The sequence below is a fragment of the Varroa destructor genome, unplaced genomic scaffold, assembly GCF_002443255.2.
Source record: "Varroa destructor unplaced genomic scaffold, Vdes_3.0 BEIS01000004.1, whole genome shotgun sequence".
Lineage (NCBI taxonomy): Eukaryota > Metazoa > Arthropoda > Arachnida > Mesostigmata > Varroidae > Varroa > Varroa destructor.
In genome coordinates, this window is record NW_019211457.1 from 43394288 (window position 1) to 43415970 (window position 21683).

At 41.9% G+C, this 21683-nt stretch overlaps 1 protein-coding gene and 1 long non-coding RNA gene across 6 annotated transcripts in view; one reads left to right on the forward strand and one right to left on the reverse strand.

The window, feature by feature from the left end:
* mAChR-A (muscarinic Acetylcholine Receptor, A-type) overlaps positions 1-21683 on the reverse strand; it is a 272404-nt gene that overhangs the window by 54676 nt on the left and 196045 nt on the right. For 2 of the 5 annotated variants that reach the window (XR_015326120.1, XR_015326115.1), the window contains one exon: positions 8736-12160. The exons of 1 other annotated variant lie outside the window; for it this stretch is intronic. The gene's annotated coding sequence lies outside the window, so the exon portion shown is untranslated. Of the gene's footprint in view, positions 1-8735; positions 12164-21683 lie in introns of those variants that run through there. 2 more of the 5 variants (XR_015326119.1, XR_015326114.1) reach the window with 1 other exon arrangement.
* On the forward strand, positions 5246-8651 carry LOC147756246 (uncharacterized). Its single transcript, XR_015326133.1, has 2 exons — positions 5246-5805; positions 7973-8651. It is a non-coding gene; the product is annotated as an uncharacterized LOC147756246 (long non-coding RNA).

The window sequence follows — 21683 nt, forward strand, 5'->3', positions numbered from 1 at the left end:
AACGCTAGAGTAGGCCACGCCACGTTAGACCTGAGCTGATAAATACGACGGAAAATCGCCAGTATTGAGGTGAATAGTTACTCCTCTGGACGGAAAACTGATTCAGACCCTAGTTGCCATAGGGCAGCAGCATCCTATGGCCTAGCTATATTTATTGTGTTATATATGGATGTATAATATGCCATTTCAGCTTTGTAAGAAAATAATGTACAGACAAAAACCTGTCTCTAGCTAGAGCATAGTATACGATAAGGAGTTGTATCGATCCGTCAAAATGACTCACTAATGATCTAAATCACTGCCAGCCGAGTATAAAATAGAAAAAAAAAAACTTGCACTCTGATAGCTGTAGATCTGTCTTTGATTTTGTATATAGATATTGTAGAGATATGCAGTTACATCAGATCAGATCAGATCAGATCAGATCAGATGCATTTTCTCTACAGAAATACTTCGATTATTTTTTTTCGAAAAAATAAGTTGTCTATTTTTGTAATAGATGAATTTCTATGAATGGTCGTTGGCGCCAGTGTCAAAGCTGCCCGTATTGAATAAGTGGGTACTATCGTAACTATTAACAACTTCCACTTAAAGCTCAACAAACCCGGAAACAAATTAACAAATATATCTGTTGTCTTCTGAATTGGTTCTTGCCGAATGATCAAAGGGTTTAGGTTCTGAGACAACAGAGACTATTCAATCTAGACTAAAAAATATGCAGAAGTCAGAAATAATAAGTAAAAGCGCAATGAATATTCGGTTTGTCGTCGCCAATCATAAGTAGCTATTTGGCAAAGCCTGTTTTATCTAATCTAACTTGAATAATCTACGACATAAATTACTGCTATTGATAACTCATTATTCGTTTTTTATCTTCCTGGTATTTAAGTTATTAAGCACTACTTAAGAACTCTGGGCAGGATTGCTTAGCTGTATCTCCAGTAGACCCATGAGATGGCACAGTAGCAATGTGATACATTGTGATAATTTGAATTTAGCTTTGGCCACATATCAATGATTACTATGGTAACGCTTATAGAAATCGGCGTTAGCGGCCTGCACCACGCTGCTCTTTGTTGTACTTAATTGTGTTACCTTATCTAATTACTTACTTGATTGTTTCAACATGAAAAAAACGTTCCACGCTGTGCAAAGTCATGTAGCGATTACATAAAAAAAAAAAAAAAAAAAAAAAAAGAGATAGATCCAGAATTGTTCGCTTCGACCAAACAAGACCCTGGGTGGAGACTTCCGACCATAAATTCTATTTTCATGATTGTCTACTCATATAAATTACGATCAAGCATCACCATTTTTAGTTGCTCGCCTGCGCATAACTCCATCTAGGCTCACTAGGTAGCTTGCACTGCTACGCATTTACGACAGGACGGCACGGTGAAAAGCTATTTCCGTGAAAGCTTGGTTATTGTTGCCATTCGATGTCTTCCGTTCCGTCCGAGAGCATTTCCTAAAACACTGTGCCGGATTGGCCTGCAAACGCGCACTCCTGATTGGATCGTGCATCCATTCTCTATTACATGTCGCGACTTCGTGATCATTTCGTTCTATCTCGATGACTCACAATTTTAACTAGGAAAAATTACGGAACATAACGTGACCGACATCTGGTCCCAATCGCAATACTTACTCCGGTGCCGATTTAGCTGTTTGGTCAATAGTAATAATAAACGCATCCCGGTTACTTTATTCGAAAGTTTCGTGGCGTAAGAACCTAACAGGCAGGTCCTGCTTCACCAGATCATAAATCAGAAGTAACGGATGGCAGGAGCAAGTCGATCACAAACGCTGAGACGATCGATTCTCTCATAGAGTCGCTAGGAAATTACTTGTTTGAGGGTTACTCGCAAACAATCGCATAAAGTTGCTGTTGAAAGAACAAGAGGTTTTACAATCCGTATTGTGTTTGTGTTGACAAAGCTTTCAACTATGTACACCCTTAATTTTATGCTTCATTGTTGCTATACAACATCTAACAGCTTCATTTAGAACAACCTCGCATATGAATCAGATCTAACTAGCGCTGAAAATTTGTTGACCGCAATAGATACAGTATCAGCTTTTGAGCGATTACCCATGTCCATAAAAAGTTTGAAGCGACCGACCATCGTATAAAACAGCCATACGTGTTAACAAGTATACAGGTTAACATAGACAATGCCCTCCTATTTTGCAACGAGTTTATTTATCACAAAAACCCCGTTTTGTGAGTTTGTATTTTCCGCTCAGAAGGCTGTGTGGCCCAGGCCAGACATAACACTTTCGTTCTTGAGAGTAACCAAAAAATCCTGCCAGGGTGAGATTTTCTTTCCTGAAAAACTACCACAGCATCAGTGCGTCACTCTCTGTATGACCATTTATCAATGGCTTAGGCTTGCGTCGCATTGAAACGTGTGGTAAGAATAGGTTTCCTTCCTGAACATGTTTTCATTACACTTGATTGACCTTCGGTGTTCTGAAGCTCCGCTAGGGTTGAGCAGATGCTTCCTTGTGTTCATGATAAGGCTCCAGACTTTACGCAGTTTAACCTGCGCGGAAAACAAAAGCAGGCTTTTTTTAATCGGCTGCTAGCTAAAGAGTTTTCTAACCGAGGCCTTTCATGATCGATATCATATGCCAATAACACAAGAAAAAAGTGAGTGGTCACGGTGAATTAATATATAGTTAAAAAGTTTCTCTTTATCGGTGTTCTTCCACGTGTCGATTCGTATGTAATTTACGATCGGCAACGGGCGTTTGAAGAGCAACTCTGACCGACAAAAATTGGGACTAGAAAATGAGATAGGGAAGGATGCCTGACACTTGACCTGAATGATGTTTACACAGAGTATTTGCGTATGTATGCATTTCTGTGTGAGCCGTATGTGATTTCTTATAGCGTGCTGTTATTTAACCATACTTGTTTGTTTAAATTTAACCAGAAATGTTTGTTTAAAACATTCCTTTAATTGTTTATATTTTCCGTCCTCTATTTTTTCTAATAATTTACGAATAATCCATCTACTGCCTGAATGGCTCTTATATCGATGCGACTAGAAACAGTATGTGTACGGGCTACCGTGATCTCTCGTACCGTTTAACTGTTCGTCTGCTACATTTAAGTTTGTGTGCCGTATAAATGAAGATCAAGTGAGTCTTTTCTCAGAGATTTGATTACCTAAACGCAGGATGTGCTTCAGCCAACGATTACACTGCTTCGCTAGCAACGATATTTCTATGAACTTTTAACAAATTAAATGTTCTACGGTTGCCGGTACTCGTGCGTTATATGCACTTTATTTACATTAGACGATCAATTGTAAATAAAGTAACTTTATAAAATATATTCTACCAATATAGCCAAACAGAATCAATTTCACTTTATATGATTGACATAACCACCTTACAAATAATGGTTCGACAATGGTGGCCTTGCCAAATTTGTGTCTCTATACCAAGTTCTAGCGTTTGCACCTGTTGATAATGTTTAGCGCGCGTAATTGTTGCTCCGAGAAAGTATCAAACTGGGGCTCCATTCCTTAATTTCAATAAGCTACTAATGACAAGTTAACAATGATAATTACTTCTCGAAAGGAAAGATTTTACTGCTGCCAACGCTCATCATAGGATTTGCCATATGATGTACGCAAGTTGGATATTCTGCCATTTTGTAAACTCGAGTTATACTACCGCACGCCATACAACATGTGGCACTTTAGTTATGTATAAAGAGCACCCCTTTTTTTAAGAAACTGCTTTGTCTCTATTCGCATGGTCGGTTGATTAAAAAAGTCGAAATTGTTTCATAGTGCCGGCTCAGCTACTTCCTGGCGTGAACCTGAGGGTCTGGGGGCAATACTCTTTCCAGCTCCATTTAAGTCGCCCCTTTATAGTTCTTCTTGATATCGCCGCCGTCAAAGGAACCACCATATTCACACGCACATAGGCTCGTATAAAATACCTAACGGCCACTGACGCTTACGGACGGAATGGTTACTATTTCTTGTAAGAAAAAAGGCTTATAGTTATGTAAACGATGAACGCGCTTACCTGAGAAGGCGGTAGCGTTGATAACAGTGGTTGGCATTGGCAGTTCCTGTAAGCTTTAATCGTGCCGCTATACGATATACGCTAAGTTCTCAAAATTTTGATGTCTCATCAACCGCTGGACTGCCCCAGTAACATCAAGACTAAGCCCACCACGTTAAAACTTAGGACCGACCTGAGGGAGTTCCGATACGCGGCCGTGTGGTAAATTGTGATACAGGTGGTTATAGCCGGAAGTCACTAACGAGGGTGTGTGATTCTCTCCATCGAGCTAGGGAATCTGCTTTGTTCTAACAAAATGGAGCAGTAGACAGAGTAACCAACCGTTCCTCTCGATCGAGTTTACGTGTTGGAGTTACTACATTAAAAATAGGTTTTGACCTGTAGTATAGCTGAGTAGACCGCAGTCGGCGTGAATGGCCACTCGACTTCTGAATTCCAAAGGCTGTATCTTGCTCGTATCCTATTCATATGCCTCTCCTCTGTTATTCGTTATTGGCCTGCCAGTAATCCGTTAACGGACTTCGAGGTCCATAGGACTCACTGGAAGTCAATGCCGCGATCTCCCCTTCAGCGTAACTGGCTCATTGACAGGCCATCGACCAGGCAATATTATATCAGACGGCAAAACAGAAAGAGAGATATAAAGGGAGAAAGAGGCTATGACCTAGCCGAAAACTTTGCATATCGTTGCCGTGAGTCAAATGGACGCGGCCAGGGTAAGCGCGACAGGGTTCGTTCTTAAGCGCGGCTAAATGATTTCTATCCGAAGGTTTCTGACTCAACCAGCCTCCTGCAGCATTCGTTGTCGCAGCGGGAGTTGTGCGGCCAACTGCGGGAACGACATCACTGAACTATGATAAAGAACAGAGTTTGGCAGCCGCTGTAGTTCTCAACTTACGCTGCTAAACTCCAAGTTACATAGACCACCAGCATCTACGTAGTCTATACCTAAAGGCCTCCGACATTTACCTGGGACTAGGTGGCAAATCTCAGTCATGTTAATCCGGTCCACCCATGTTTACCTTATTCTTATCGGGAAACACGGCGCAAGCAGAGGGCGTAAGCCTATGCCGAAGTCCGCTATGATTTTCATTCATCCGTTGCTCGTTGCTTGGGCCGTGCGCTTACTGAGACTTTGGAGATCGACGACTTGGTCGAATTTGCGCGCCCTAGGGGGTTCGCTGGCGGGAGGACTTTGAAGAAACTGCTTTAGCTGGCTGACGTCGGCGGAGATTGCATAGTGGCCCTCGGCCGATAGAGGTAATAGTTCCAACGAGGAATCTCTTAAGGGGAGCGGGCTGTATGGAAAGGTAAAGATGAGAAAGGATCGTACGAAAGAAACACACGAGCGGTCGCCCGGCATCTACAAGTGCGTAGTGTTACCCGGACCTTTGACGCAAGCGAATGTCTAAGAGTAGCAGGAACTTGGAAAGAATCGATGGGATAAAGGGGTCGGAGTAAGTCAGCCTTGAGCAGAACGAAAACAAAGTGCCCCCACGAGAAATATACACCAAATCGTCACTTCGATCTGCGCCACTATTAAAGTATATTACACTGGCGGCCACAGTTGCATTGGTTTAGATGTTGCCCTTACACATACGTACATATATGGTAACGACAAGCGCGTGAATGTTTTACACCGATAAGCCATGTGTTATATCGACTGTATGGAAAATCAATGCAAAGAAAATACTTCAAAATTGCTACTCGTAGTATGAAACACAAGAACGTAACGAACGGAAACGGACTGCCTGCTTCGTGAGTATGCAGCATGGAGTTAGATGCAATTTAAACAATATTAGTACTAAAAGGATAGGCAAAATTAAGGTACCGCACCTTCTCGTTCAGCAACAGATAAAATGAGAGAAAAAGAAACGAGGAAATTCAACTATAATGACTAATATGATTTGTGTCTAGAACGATAAAACGTGAATGAGTAGACACATTCTAATTGGCAGATGTTTTAGTTTTCAACACGAATGAGTTTCCAAGGATTTTTGCATCCTCGTTTCACCTTTGACTACATCCAATAGGTTACCTCTTCATGTAATAACTCAGAGGGTAGCGTGTTTGAACGGGCACAAATACAAATTGTTTCATGCCAAGAGTCAGCCTTCCAATAGAATGCCTAACGATGCCGGATATAAAATTCGAAACATAGAAAAGTTACCGGTTAGTATAAATGCTCTTCGCAATTAGCTGCAGCGGTACATATGTATGGCATTTTTTTCGATACATGTATATACTAAAAGTCATTACTCATTATTATAATATGCCGCGGAATGTATACGGCGAGAGCACTATGTGTTGGCTATCGAAAATATGTTGACCGTTGTTTCAGCTAAATGGCTTTCGAGCTACGTAGGTCGCATCGGAACTTTGACCGTAGTAGATATGCTAAAATGATTGGAGTGCCTGTATTCAGACTCAGGATAAAGCGTCTTGACGATAGATAAAATGCTTGCGAAGATTCGCTATATTTTACAATTTTATTACGATAAAAGGCAGAATCGCTGCCCGGGCCTAAACAAAAATTGTGCTGCTTATGGCTAACGGAACGCTAGCAAGGCCAAGGATGCTTCTGTCGCTTTCCTTCTGGAAATCTCGCTATTGAAGGTCTTCGTTGAACTGGTCGATCAATTGTGAAAACAGCCGATGAAATCATCACAGAAATTGAGCAATATTTATGCATGAGTAGTCATATGGTCAAGGAATTAAACGCCCACTGCCACACAGGTTTTAGGAAAGACGGCTAAGAAAATAACCTCGATGTTTGGCTGCAATACGAATTTACGGAAAAGAATCCATTTACAAAACCTTACCGGAAAGCGACGGAAATCCAGCCATTTCTAAAGCGCTTGATCACGGGCGACAATAAAAAATACTTCACATATAATAGTAATGTGTAAAGAGAATCGTGTTGCACGGTCCGTAGCAAAGCCCACAGTGGCAAAGCGGACCAGGTTATGTGTTTGAAGAAATAGGGAAGAACCGCCGGGCAAAATATCTGAGGTGGGCCTCTGCCACCACCAACTAAAAAGATTACAACAAACTATTGAAAAAAAAACCGATCAGTAAAAGGTCGTGACATCATCATCGTCTTCAATCACAATGTCAGATCACATGTTTGGCTTCTCGGCAAGAACTGAGAGAAATTGGATTGGAAATCTTAATGCCGTACACCCCGGATCTTGCTTGTTCTGTGGAATTCGCTTAATGGCGTTAATTTCCTCTGAATGGAAGGATGTAACAATCACTCGGCGCAATTTTCCACTCAGAAATCTCTCAGTGATGAGATTATGATGTTTGGAGAAGACCATCGATAAAGACGGCGCACGTTCAGTTTAGTAATGGTCAACACTTCATGGACAGGCCTCTATATATATATGTAACTAATCATGTAAGTGCCAATTCGAACACGATACGTATTTAAAGCTGATGATCCTTTTTCCTAGCGGCAGTAGCGGTCCTCGTTAATAGCAATGTCTACAAATGTGTTGCATGAGCCTAAAACAGCAATGACAGTCGACCCCTCCTGCGTGTTCCCCGAAAAAATTGGAGGTATCAAAGAGACGTCTGTTATCTACCTCTATATATATAATCTAACCTGTGTGGCATATGAGAGTTTAGTTGGCGTGTGCCATTTCTTGTAATTTCGACAAGTGCGCAAATGCCGTCCATAAAATTACCTCATTCCATGCCACCAACCAGTCAGAATGGCTGTCTCGTTGGCGCTGTCATCAGATACGATTCTCCTTCTGACCACAAACTCCATAAACGCAGGTTAAGCGAACTAATACAGCCGGCTTGGTGGAACAATATTGAATTGTTCTCTTCAGTTTGACAAAAAGTAACATGTTGTCTAGCGCTGCACTCATTCACTAATAGAATTTTTTGTCTGTTCTGGCTCCTATCCCGCGTGCAGGCCCATACGGATGAACAATTTTCTAAAAGAATTCTATTTGTGAGACACAACAGAACTGGACACAATATGAGGAGGGGTCTGGAAGTCCAGGATACCGAAGACAGCTTGCGAGTACGGATCGATGGATGCTACTGATGTGTAGTTGGCCTATTGCTATACGAAACAAAGAAGCGAACTAGCGGATTTTCTCTACAAAAAGAAAGTAAATGCCGCACTACACCCGTCGTGCACTGTATACTAGTATAACACATGTAGAAATACGTTGTTGAAAACATTTCACATACTTATAAAAAGTAATGACGTGCAAAAGCTTAAAATACTTTACCCTTGGTCAATTCACCATATGGCTATGTACGGCGTATTTACGTTCGAATTGAATCGTATCATCCGTCTTAAGAGGACGTCAGCGTACAAAAACGTTACCTAAGTCTCATTTATTTATATTGCTAAAGATCTATAATGAAAATCTAATGAAAAAAACTTAAAGTGATTGGATTATGGGCTCTGTATGTACAAAGCGATAAATTTTTGTTACTATTACTTATATCTCATAATTGTCATGTACAGATGTGACCAATCAGAAGTTATGAACTAAGAAAAGCTCCCTTAGCATAAATATATACATAAGTATATAATAAATATAAAAGATTAAAAAAAAAAAAGTGTTTTTAGCTAATAATACCTGCTGTTGTTTATTGTACAGTAAATAATATATAAACTGGGAAAACATGTTTATATATATACGACATTTTGGCTTTCATACATTTGCCAGGACATTCCGCTAGAGCGATCGAAAGTAACGAACGGGACGCCGTTTGATAAATGCTGTTATGAAAAAACGTGTCCGTTTTCAATGTCTCAAACGTTGACGCATGCTTATTTTCCGGTCTAATGTCCGTCTTATCTGGCCCAATTGTTACCCAGAATAGTCGTAGTCTTTATCAGTTTTTCCTAATCGTTCAAAGGTGCGTTCAATAACATGCGACTATCAATCATCTTCTTTCGTAATTTTTTCCGTATCACCAAGCGATTTTTGAGTACTAATAATAGTGTGCCAGCTATGCCTAGGACAGCCAATCTGGCATTAGAAGCGAAGCGTAACCTGTGTCCACTGTGTGGAAAAACTGGGACGGAATACGCGGTGTTTGGCGTCTACCTATCCTGTCCTGTTTGTTCGCATAAAGACTGCCCATTACGACCACCGCCTCCATCAGCCACCACGCCAGTAATTTCAGCCTAAACGTCGCCTAATACGAATAAAGATTCTGAGCGAAGAGGTCCTATTAAGGACTAGGTTAGAATCGTCATGTTATCATATCTGAAAAAGTTCTCTCACACTAAACAGTAATATTAGTTAATAGAATAGTGTGCTAGTGGTAGCCTCCAAACAATATTTGCTTAATGGGACAATCGTTTTCTCAGCAGCGGCCGCCAAATAAAAACGAAAGTAAAGTGTATCTTCGATTAATTTGATAATTTTTTTGAAGTTTTTTTTCAAAAAAAACTATACGACCGTATCATATCTGTCGGGAAAAAAGTGAATAACTGGCAGAATTGTAGCGGTTATCGATTTTACTGTAGTCGGTATCTTATTTCCCAAACCCAACTGCATTCGATATAATCAAGGCGGTAAGCTCAGATAATGGCGCCCTTGTTGTCCTCTTGCGCGTGCGAACCTTTCACTGATATCTCACCTCTTACATTGCCCAGAAAGACCTTGTTATTCAATACACGTGCACACAGATAGCAAATGCGAACGCCGCTTCTCGTACAAACTAATAACATTGTTTTATCCTTGTTTGGCCAAATACTTTGAGGTTGCAAGGCAAAGTTCCAGCCGCAGGCCTGAACTTTTGCGATCCACTTATGGTGGATGATTATGATAACGTATACTACTCATTATTGTACGGCGGACGTATCTGAGTCACGGTAGGCAGACAACGTAACTTCACTGCTATGAAGAAGCACGCTTCAAATCTATAGAGTAGCTACAGATTCTTTCTTCTTCAGATGTTTGGCGTTGAAGGTATGATTTCGTGTTGTTCTAGTGATACCTCCGACCGACGTCGTGGGGTGTTCTTTTCGCGGTCGTCACTTCGATGAACTCGTTTTGATAATCATTGCCTTTGCTATAACTCATTTCGTTTTTCCCAGCTGCTCAAGTAACCTCACATATATAATCGCCGTTTGATAACATACTTCGCATGTTTGGCTATTAGTGGATTGGCTGCTCTATTTCAACGAAATCATAAGACAATGGTACGATTATGATTATCTTCTGCAAAAAATACCTACAAACAAAGCATACCTGTTTTCTATTCTTCTTCTAACATTTGGCAATACATTGTAATTCTAAAAATTATGTACTAGTTGCTATTTTTTTGCCGCCACTGCTTTTTAAATGTACCCCATGCTGCCCATGGTGTTCTTCTCATTGTGAGTACTTTTCAAATAAATAATCATGGAAAAAGTGTTTTGGGATACAGTTTTTTTTTAATAGCTCTGTGAATTTGCTATATGGGTACGCGCTTCTCTCTTTCTATGGTGGTTTGTCAATGTACAGGGATTTGGCAAGTTTGACAAATAGAACGAACGCAATTCGTAAAAACGCTGTCGGATTTTGGCTACAGGTAGAGTTGATAGGGATAAGTACCTCGCGGATGCAAAGACTTTAATGAAAAAAAGCTCAAAATACATCGAACTGAGAAGAGAAGTCGACCGATAAGACCAATTCAATCTACCGGCTTCCAATCACCCCATTCTGAGATACTTCATATAGACTGGTTACTTAGAATATTGAAATGTAGATGCCAAGGGGGCTAACTTATTTTACTAGTCCGTTGCCAACGTGTGAACGATTGATATCAGCAACAACTACCAATAAATTGAAATTATTGAGCTGGAAACGTAAAAATAAGAATCTAAAGTTTTTAACCTCTCAGCTCAGGTTACATAGAGTAAAACTTCACCTTTTCCTTCACCTGTTTCCGAATACAGACACAAATAGAAACTATTCTTACGTCAGTATGGACAGTGTCCAGTAAAGAAACAACTGTTTATTTTCGAGACATTGAACCCGGCTTACCGGTTGTAAGCGGTCTCAGTACCGTTACGCCATCTAGCTTGGTTAAACTTATGCAACTCTTTTTTAAGAGAGGCCTAAAATGGTTCAGCCTTGCAAGCCGAGGGGGTCTCGCCAAATTCTACCCGTAAAGAAACTACCATTATATGGGGCCAGTTACTTCATATAGTACTGAATTTGGTCTCTCGTACTCAGGTTTGGTACCCGGACATGCCTCTCGGTCTTCTATATTAACTATAAGTCAGACTTGCCGGTTATTTTATGTCGACCTTAACTTTTTTTGCTCTGTTATAAATGCGTCCACTCTTACCAAGGCTAAAATGTCCTTACAAGCTTCGTTTGAACGCTCGCATTGAAAAATTCTCTTCTTTTTCTGGAATTCATTTGGATTTTTGCGAACGTTTGGTCAATATACTCGGCAAAAAGCAGACGTGTCACTATCTTTCTAAAGTCACCTATAACAGTCCGTTATGAGGAAAAGTGCTCAATTCAAAGAAGTATGTATATATATAAGGTATGTATAGTGGTGAGAACTTTACGTTTTGAGTTTTACGTGTGGCACCGTCGTTAAGGGTTCCACCAGACACATTTTTGAGAGCTATGAATTGGCACTCACATAGGTGTGATACGACTTCTTAAGAAAACTAAATGTGAGACCGAACCTTTACCGAAGAACAGTGCTCCTTATTTCTCACCTGTCGAGTGAACTAGGTGGCTCCCATTGATGACGCTGAAGTATTCGTATAATGTATAGTGATGAATGCTTTATTTTTCCTCGGTTTTTAAACAAAAAATACTTACAAACTTACAACAGTAGGTTTGATGATCGTGTGCGCCGTACTCGCATTAGTTAACGATCCGGCAGAAACAACCTCTATCTCCTTTCTAACGGGTTGAAAAATTGACGCCAGTCATAGTTATGTGATTGCGAACCCTGCGAGTGCACCATATGTCTATTTTCGTACACATTACTTACTAGCCGGCCATTTTCAGCTGTCCCTTCACTCGCTACTGGCGTCGCTAAGCCCGTGGAATCGTTATGTAGGCGTGACTTTTTTTTCTTGTAGCGCCGAACAGTGATTAACGATAGGAAAAAACCCGCTCTTCTGCTGAAAGTAAATAATAATCAAAATAATTAATAATAATCTAATTATAAGCGAGTAACATGCATGTCTAATTTACGGCGAAAATAACCCGCTCTTGAAAATGGATAGGCCTCGAAAGTGTTCACGAAAGTAACGTCCGAACGAGGTCATTATAGTTCGCCGGAACAGCCTTGGCCATCATCGAAGAAGTCCTCAGAAGTGCCTGGAGTGCTTCTGTCCAATGATGACATGTCTTCACATCGATTTCTGCCACTGATAACAAATGTTACACCATACGATTTCTAGATTACAGATTTTTTACTAAATGATAATTTATCAGCAATGACGGACTTCCTTATTGTCGTTGAAAGGTACTCATCGAGATCCGTTATCGAAATAATTCTATTGTGAGATATGTGATTTAGTGGGTTTCGAGCCAAGTTACCGCTTGAGCTGCCGCTTCCTTCGGAATTTCTGCGTCACAGATAAAACTGAATTTCCTATTTGTAATAAGTAACTGAGTAGAATGAACTGATCGTTGTGACGTTATCCTACCAAACTCAAAGGATAATACAACGATCATATCAGGGTAGAATACGTTAAAACAAATAAAGGCCAGTCTGGCATTGGCTTCGACAAATCGAATCCCATTACCTACCTTTGTTCACATCAAGTAAAATGCATAAACCCATATATACTTAGATACATTTTGGTCTATTACATGATGTAATAACGATTGGCAGATGTAGTTCAGGATCTAGGTCCTACTTCCGAAGTCAACAAAAAATACAATTATGTTAAGTGAGCACATCTGAATAGTGGTATTATTAAGTGGAATCATATTTTATGCTATAATTACATAATATTGATTCATCAACAATTTGGGAAGCCCATATAACTGCGTTATCGTGCATAATGTGCCACTTATTCAGTTTACTATGCTAGAATCAATGGCATACTACTACTACTATGGGCATCTACGAGAATATCAGACCCCATCGAGCAGTATCTGCTGTGTAAAAAGCGCACGATATGATAAACACCAATGTTGCTCACCGTAGAGAACCGAAGTGCCTCTTAAAGCTACCTGTTTAATGAAATATCCTCTGCTTAGAAGATTGACACACTTCTAGCCTAGATTATTCATAACAATTAAGTGAAAAGGATCAACACGACGATTTGAAGTTTGAACACTTCACTGCTCCGTTATAGCGCAGTCGGTAGCGTGTTAGCCTACTAAATTTAGTAACAAGTCGTAACGGACGTTCATGGCCAGGCGAAGGTTATTCGTTCGATATTGAATGCCACCCGTCTGAGCTCATGATCGACCACTAAAGAACTAGACGAACGTACACGATTCTTATTTCCCGAAGGCGTCGATCAATATTTAAATTTCCTTAACAGAAGAGCTTTTTCCCTGAATGGTATTACATCCATGAAATAAGATGTAAAGTTTGCGACTGAGAGAACATGGTTACATATACAGTTTATAATGAAACCATTACCATAATCATTTAGACGAATCGAAATGAAGCTTGGCAGAAAGCGGATGAATAGCAGGTGCGAGTGTGGTTTTGTATGAATTTACCTTTTAACTTCTACCGTTGACTTAAGGCCACGTTGCACCCTAGTCCTATCACATTCGCAGAAGGCTGCCGCCCTACAGCCGGCCTGAATAATCAGCATGTCGTCTTTTTGCAGGGACATCCCCAAAAGATCAAATGAAAAGCAAACAAGCCGATGGCTATAAACCGACACCGAAGCACAGATGATGACAGAAGTTTTACGGTGGAGGAAAATACGCGCTACGTACATAGGTAATGAACTCTCATAACATCGGCTTTCATGGGGTGCGAACTGGCATTAAAGCTGAGGCGGAGATTAGAAGAAAACTAGATGAATTTTCCAAGGCAATAGATTTTATAGCGGAGGTGGTGTTAGTCCACGGTGGACACTCGAAGTCCCTTGCAAAGCAATAAATAAAAATCCTGCGAGTATCTTTTGGCATGGACAGACGTCATTTCGAAGTGGGGTGAGCAGTTCCTCCCAAATCCTATATACTTTCACTAACCCGGGCGAGCACGAGGGGGGTACAGAAAAGTATGTCAAAACGCACTGCGGCTACTTATCCGTTTCTTTTTAGCGACGAACATTGACTAGTCGTGAAGAAGCTGAAAATTGCTAAGGAATCGAGTGTTGAGCGGATCGGCTCATTTTGTTCTTCTACTTCGTTGCAAGATAATAAAAAAACTGCAAGTAGTTGAGACAACGCTTTTTCTTTAGAACGGCAACGATGCTAGCAAATCCTTAGGTGGTTGAAAATATACATTGGTTTACTTGAACCATAGATAACTTTCAGCTCTGCTATGATCAGTCGCTGCTGCTGTCGCTCCTGTCATAGTAGCGCACCCGTCAACGATGAATCCACTGCATCTGCCGTCAGGCAGAAATGATTTGCTCATATTACTTCCCCTCTTACCTGCACCTTTCAATCCGATATCTTGAGGTTGGTAAGTTCAAGCGTTTTCACTGACCAAGCAACAAAGTCAGGACACCGTTGTCTGTCACTGATGCCAAAATGCAATAGTGCAACATTGCAGGAAATGAAGAATCTTGTTATCTGCCTAGCGAGCATATAGATGCACAAAGATAGCGTCATGCACGTAACCTTGTTCAAAGAGCTGCTGTAAAAGCCCCGAGGCAAAAAACTAGCTAGAGAAAAGCTTTTGCGATCTGAGCGAGGATTGAAAGTAACGCGGCTTCGTGCGTGCACATGAATGCTGATGGACGCTAAGCAAAACGACAGGGCAATAGTCTTTGCACAATGGAACACTGTCCTATCCGGCGAACAAGGTCCCACCGCTGTCGGCGCCACCGGCACTAAAGTCGCCTCCACAATCATATCTCCTCAGGCAGGTCCTCGTATAAAATGGTTTGTGTTGCTTTCAACCCAGGAACGATTTAGTGTTCACAAGAAGCATTACTGTAGCAACGGCAGGCATACGATGAAGCACAGACAAGAATCAAACATCTGTCTGCACCGAAACCACGGGAACGACATATAACAGCGGAATAAACAACGGCTTTTGCGTTAGAAAATGCCGTTTGAATAACAAGAACAGCGCGAAGCCAGGTGAGAAAAAATTATGTCGAAGAGTGCTATTCTCGGTTGCAGGGATCAAAGGTATGGCTGGATGGGATTTGGGAGCAATTGGGTAGTTCAGCAAACGCAGATACCAATCTAATGTACTCGATACCAGTGTAACGATTAATTTCCCCATAACTTTGGGTTCGTGCTGTAGAAGTTCGATGGAAGTGCTTTTCGGCGCCTGCTTCTACTAAGCTTTTTGTGCTAAAGTTGCCCAGTCGCCGAGGAATACGGCTGCTTCTTCATGCTAAGGTCTTTGCGTCCAGTAAGCAAGAGGAAATACGTATTACTAGAACTATAAGTTCTGCAATAACTTCTACTCGCTGTTCTTGGACCCAACATCTCCACAAGTCAAAGTCATTGCTCAACCAGCCAATGCGAGATCGAACTGTTGCAACGGTGAAGACATCTGCTGAAACGCGTTTGTTCATGGCATAATTCCGTCAGCAGTTTTTAATCCGACTTTTGTTTTCTTAACATGTTATGCTTCTGCAGAGTTCCAGAAATGTAATTTGTAGAATGTGTGGATGACCTTATAAGACGTACATATTCAGCAAATGGATTGCCGTTTCGCGCATTTCCGCCAGCATATCCAGTACTTACGTAACCCTATATATAAACTTAAATATGTCCTTGTCTGGCTGCTGTAGTGTTTCTGTTCTAGCTCCGTTTTTCTCGGGTGTCTGTCGTTAAGACGAAATGGTCGAGTCGCAACAATAACGACTATCACTAAAACGACGGCCATAACGACACGACCTTATAGTTCTTCTCGAAGCAGGCCGTACTGCTATGCATCGTATGTTCGTACTATGCCAGTGCATATGTCAAGACACGTCATGAGACTTGGACAGCTGCGTGTAACTGAAATAAAGGCCGCCAGTGATGCTCCTTACTCCCAACCTTTGCGCCTCTTTAATCCTTTAGGCGCCTCGTAGCCACTGCAGGACGGCTGTCTCTAGATTTCCACGACGTTGAGTTCCTTAGAAGCCGTCGAAGGCCAACTCAATCCAGCCCTAACCCAAGTTAAGCTAAAATCGTAATCAACTCACGTACGATAATCTCTTCCAATGTTCGCAGTCGCTCATTTCCCTTTCTCTAAACCTGTGAGTCATTCGGCCACTATTCCTGTCTTGCATTAAGACTGTCACCGTACAGTCGACACTACACAGCAAACTGAGCAAGGTTTCAGAGTTGTAGGTACGTCTTTCTCTATTGCTCACAACGTGGCCCTTGTAACTGTGACCGTCAGGAAACCTTTTCGCGGCCGCAGTTGCGTAAGCAATAGAGATCACACCGGCGACAGGCGTGGATAGAAAAATGAAGTATGACTTGCAGCACTGTGGCAGCGACTTCTCGTCATCGGCAACAGCAGCATTGTCACTTCAATGAAGCTGAGCTGAAAGGTTAACCTCGAATAGAGAAAGACGGCTTGGGAGCTGAACGTAGCAAGGTCAAGTGGCGCAACAAACGACAAATACAGACAGTAAACCAACGATTGTTTCCAAATAAAGAAGAACGAGTAATTAAGTTACTAAATACAAAAGATACAGTAAACGTAACAGAAGAGTTTCCATCGCTGTTGTCGCCGTAAAGAAGAAGGTACTAAACCAGTGCTTATACTCGTTCATGCTTCAGTTGCTTAACTTCTAATCTAGCGAGCGTATAATGTGCATGTGTGCATATTTGTTTAACTGCAAATGTATAAAACTTATTTATATTCCCATTTTTATCCATATTTGTGCGTATGTTAAAGGACAGCGTATAGTATCGGTAAGTAGCCATGAAAAAAAACCATCGACATTTATATAGAAGTCATCATTGACGTGGTTGTATGATTGTTTCGTTCCAAACAATATTATTATATTATACACAAATCGTAGAATTCGGCAAACGAATCTCTGTAAGTGTAAAGTGGCCACGGGAACGTCGGCAAGTCATACAAAAATTTCTCGTTGAGCACCATTTTGTCCTGACCATAGCCGTTACAGGTGATCCACTTTCTTTTTTGCCATGTACCTTCACCCCATATATTCACATTTCTAGTATTCACTACTAACTTTACCAACTCATTTTTATGTCAGGCTGGAGTACAAACGCAACAGTTAATCAAGCCGGGACGCTGCCATCCGTACCTTCAACTACATTTGGTAATCAGAAGTTAACGAGAACCTCAACAGGACACCACATTGCTACAGTAGTTTCGGTGTGAAACTACGACTCTCTGGAAACTATCTTGATGAAGCAAAAAATAACAGTATAACCTGCACCTGTTATACAAAATTTAGTTTGCAGTCATATTACTAAAGAAAATGAACATTCGCTATATAATAGCGAAACAAGCCCCATCTGGTCAAAATTCTACCACTTTATCCCGGATCGCGAGGCAGAAACTATATGCCCACTATAGGTCTCGATGCCGCTTTGTAAAACAGCCGTGTCCTATCCTTCTCTATCCCGTCTTCCCATGTACCTATCTTTTTTTTTTTGACTTGTATAGAACCGAAATCTGTTGGCTTTTCTCTTCCGTGTCTCCTATGCGAGTCCTACCTAACAAAGTTGCGCCCCGTTTTAAGGTAGCTACATGGATAAAGTATACCGCCCAGACGCTACGTCTGTACGACGGTTTGCGTCAATGCAGGGAAAGGGTACTTCACATCTTTCGACTGCTACAGCCCGTTTGCCTCTTTGCTTCTTGTTGTCTGGTTGGAGCTGGGCAGAATTAGCCAGGACTGTTAGTGCTTCTCTGGTACACATCTGTTGATTATGGGCCCTTAATCGTTCTCTGGGGAGCTTCCAGCATACGGGCTGGTTGCGTCTGAAATGGTTGGAACAGGAGAAGGAGAGCAAAGGGGAACAGTCCTCTGTCGAAAGGCGTCGCTAACTCGGCGAGCCAGAGCTGCCCAATTGAGACCAGTGAAGACGAGAGCTACTCACTTAAATAGCCTGCCTAGCCAGCCTGTCTGCTACGAGTATGGCCCTTACCAACGTCTCCTTTCACTCGTCGCTGCCGCTTTCTAGCACTTAAAACATATCTCGCTATTTCCGTTCTCCTGTAACCTCACGGACTTCTGCTGCCATCGAGGTCTTGACCAGCAGCGCACAGCTTCCTGCATCTCAGCTATCCCGGTTATACCACAGGCAGCCAGCGATTAGCTTAGGTGGTGCCAAGGAATAAGCCGTGTATGGTAAAAAGTTTTTGCCATACCCTCTTCATCGTCCTGACTGGGTTATTTAATGCCATCGAGTCTATGTCCTTGTTAGTCCAGAGCGCCTATATTTCTATACACCCATCTTGTAGACTGCTGCCGCTTTCGCTAACGTCTCCGTCGCTGCTGTTGCTGCTGACGCCCAGCTACCGTTCTGGCAGTAACTAGGTAAGGGACAGTTAAATACGGCTGAACAAGGCGTTTCTCCACCAGAAAGACTGATTCGGTGAACGGCTTGACGCCATCACTAGATAGAGAAGTAGCAGCTGGGTGCGGCTCTATTACCTCCATCACAGGTCTACAGGGGGCTGGTGAGTGAAAAGCCAGCAGGCCATTGGTGCTGTCCGGACCTTCCTGCTTGTACATGCAACAGCTTCTGGGACCTCTCGCTGAGACAAAATACGGCTCGAGCCATAACCGACTTGGGTTAGTCAGCGAACATAGAGATAGACCGGTACGTTGGAATAGTTGCAGTACCACCCTAGCTAGTCACACTGATAGATATTCAGCTACTGTAGCAGGCGCAGGCAACTGGCGATATTCGGGCAGACTCCAATATGCTGGGTGAGCCAGTGTGCGGCCGGAAATACTGAAATGGTTTTCGCAGCAGGCCAGTCATGTTGGCAAGCCGCAGATGTCAAACGGTTTGGTATGCCAGCGACGTCGGCTGATGTTCTAGCCAGCAGATCGTTCAGCTTTCATTGTCGACTATGAAAGCGCCACGGGTTAGTTTGTTGGCCATTTATACATCGCATTACATGTACCCCTGACTTCCATATGGATCTCTCTCACACAAGGCATTCCTCGTATACTGACCTAATTCCCATTTTGTTCCATGTCAATTCTGACTCATTCGCTCTAAAGCTGATATTGTGTTGGTCGTCGCTGAAAGCCATTGTTTTATAGAACAGAAAAGCCAACACCAAGCCATTGGTTAGCCGTCGGTCAATGTTAACAGATGCGTTCGCCTTAAAACTGTGCTGCCGTAACTATATAGCTGGCGGCAGATGTATATATGGTCACCGTCGCAATAGCAGACCTAGCACATAGGAGGCAAGAGTATACAAGGAGTGGACGTAATTGGCAGCCATGGATGCGACACTGGTATTTGATGCGATAATATGGATGGCCAGACTGCTCGTCCGAGGAGAGCAAGATTTGCTTCCTCGAACCCTACTAACGACTCATAAATATAGAATAGAAAATCATAATTACAAAATAGTAAGATTGTAAAGACATTACAAGCTCACGAAGTAAAAGTATTCGAATTAAGCTACCTATATGAATAGGTAGCTTGCAAAGTAAACCTTACACATATAATTGTTTATAGATAAATAAATAAAATCCGTGTGTCAACAGCATGCGAACCGCTTTATGATCAAAGCACTACGCTTTCTATTTTAGGCCTCTTGAATAAATTCATTCATCCATCCAATTCCACCATATCTGTGTCTTTTTGTTACCCACTACAATTTCACGACGTGGTCTTATACTCCTATGCCAATTGGTGGCCGATTCTTGCTAGGACATATTCCGTCCAAAGGCGGCCCTCATGCCAATAACGTTAGAACCGTGGAGCGTCAAATGCGGGTGTTTTATTCCACAGAGCAGCTTAGAAATCCTGATTTTTTTCACTCTTCAATCTTCTTTGCCTTTTTGGATCCTGCCCGTCTTTTCCTGCCAACTGCCGTGTGTTTAAATGACTGGTCTCTGGTGGCCCCACTGACATGTAACAACTTCTAGTAACGCCAGCTACAGTGGCTTCGAGGACTTCGTAACTGCGAATAAAAACTTCCAGTGATTAGGGCACCGACCGGATGAATTTTAGGCCCTCCAAAACGTGTTCGCACATACCCTGTCCATTTTGCGGCTAAGTAGCCTTGCCGCTGCGCTGGCAGTTCACAGTAGTCGACCATAGCAGTTTACCATTGGTTAGTAATTAGTCGAGCCGATAACTGCCGGCTTCACAAGTTATGGCCACGACCATCAACATCACCATAGTCTCAGTTGCTCCATCTTAGCGCAGTTACCATACAGTCGCAAAGCCCTTCATCCGTTTCTCGAGCGATATTCGACGAAGGCCACAGTATACTCCGGTAGTCGCAGTGACATCGTACTGACGGCAGCTTCTTTCCTTTATCACTAGCGGCAGCTAGCGTATCAAAGAGACGCTACTTTGTGCTAGACTGAGCACGAAATGATTAAAGTTTACTATTTGCTTTCGAAAGAAAAAAAAATAAGTAGAATACAGGAGCGTAAAACTACATTCAACGATTGGGAGAAGAGAAAAAGATGAAAACTTGTGAGAGGAGGGGGGTTAGAAAAAAGAGAGATTTAACAGGCAATGCGTAAGCAACGGGTTCTTGCCGACTTACATACACCTTGTGTTACTTACTAGTACGCTACAAACGAGCGGTAATTGCGTATCGAGTGGATAGGTAGCCCTGACATTCCGACCCCGCACAATCGTACAAAAAACTCCAAACCTAAATACAACTTAGTTCAGGTTCAGGTTCTATTTTTATAACCAGCGTCGTATGCGGGTAAGCTAGATTAAAGATATAAGCTACTACGTATTGTCTATGCAGAAACCATCGGTGTCCAGAATCAATGCCATTAACGTTTTAGCTTTTTTTTAATGTATATGAATTAGACACTTTGGGCAATTAGGACTAATGGATTTTTTGTCGGAGTTTCGAAATAACGAGCGTAAAGGATGATCAAACCAGGCCTGACCGATCAACGAGGGCACAACCAATGGGTTGTAATGTAGATGCAAGGGAAAATGTGTGTATATTAAAAGATTATGCTAAACGAAGGTATCGTGTTTTTACGTTTGTGCCACATGTTTTTAAAGTAAATTATCACGACCATATTGTGAAAGCGTGCCTAAACATTTGGCATAGACCGAATAATGTCTCTGACTAGTGCGTCACGTTTCAGATAATTAAGATCACATATCACGGTTTAATTGCTAGAATTGGTAGAATTGCTTAGACTTCGATAACGAGTCACGAAAATTAGACAGGTTTCTACGTGCTCAAATTAGTAGCGGAAAAAGCTTACTTTCTTCCAATCATTTGACTAGAACCACCGGATGCGCCCGCTTTTGAGTTATTGAAAAGTTAGCTTCACATTATTCAGCATAACTATCATATCCTGTATGATACATATTGGAGTCTTGCACCTA